Source organism: Monopterus albus, unplaced genomic scaffold (assembly GCF_001952655.1).
Source record: "Monopterus albus unplaced genomic scaffold, M_albus_1.0 scaffold258.1, whole genome shotgun sequence".
Classification (NCBI taxonomy): Eukaryota; Metazoa; Chordata; class Actinopteri; order Synbranchiformes; family Synbranchidae; genus Monopterus; species Monopterus albus.
The window spans coordinates 833803-834947 of NW_018128138.1; positions in this window are offsets into that span (position 1 = coordinate 833803).

A 1145-nucleotide genomic window follows, 5' to 3' on the forward strand; every position below is an offset into this window, starting at 1 on the left:
CTTTCTCTAAATCCACAAAGACACAATGCAGCTCCTTCTGACCATCTCTATACTTCTCCATTAACATTCTCAGAGCAAAAATTGCATCAGTAGTGCTCTTTCTGGGCATGAAGCCACACTGCTGCTCACAGATATCCACTTCCTTTCTTAACCTAGAAGCCACTATTTTTTCCCATAGCTTCATTGTGTGGCTCATCAACTTTATACCTCTGTAGTTGCTACAACTCTGCACATCACCCTTGTTCTTAAAGATCTGCACTAGTACACTTCTCCGCCATTCCTCAGGCATCTTCTTACTCTCTAAAATTCTGTTGAACAAACTAGATACAAACTCCACTGCTGTCTCTCCTAGACACTTCCACACCTCTACAGGTATGTCATCTGGACCAACAGCCTTTCCACTCTTCATTCTCCTCAGAGCCTTCCTCACCTCATCCTTTCTAATCTTTGCTACTTCCTGCTCTACAATATTCACCTCTTCCCCCCTTCTTTCCCTCTCATTTTCCTCATTCATCAGTTCCTCAAAATACTCCTTCCATCTTCTCTGCACACTCTCCTCACTTGTTAGCACCTTTCCATCTCTGTCTTTAATCGCCCTTATCTGTTGCACATCCTTCCCATCTCTATCTCTCTGTCTCACTAATCTGTACAAGTCCTTCTCACCTTCCCTCGTGTCTAACCTGGCATACAACACATCATATGCTTTCTGTTTGGCCACTGCCACCTCCCTCTTCACTCTACGCTGCACTTTCTTGTACTCCTGTCTACTGTCTTCTGTCCTCTGTCCTTTCTATGTGTCACTTCTTTTTAGCTAGCCTTTTCCTCTGAATGCTGTCTTGTACTTCCTCGTTCCACCACCATGTTTCCTTATCTTCTTTCCTCCATCCAGATGACACACCTAGCACCTTCCTACCTGTCACCCTGATCACTTCTGCTATAGTTTCCCAGTCATCTGGAAGTTCTTCCTGACCACCCAAAGCCTGTCTCAACTTCTGTCTGAATTCCTCACAACATTCTTCCTTTTGCAACTTCCACCACTTGGTCTTCTTTTCTGTCTTTCCTCTCCTCTTCTTCCTGACCACCAGAGTCATCCTACAGACCACCATCCGATGCTGTCTGGCTACACTTTCTCCTACCACCACTTT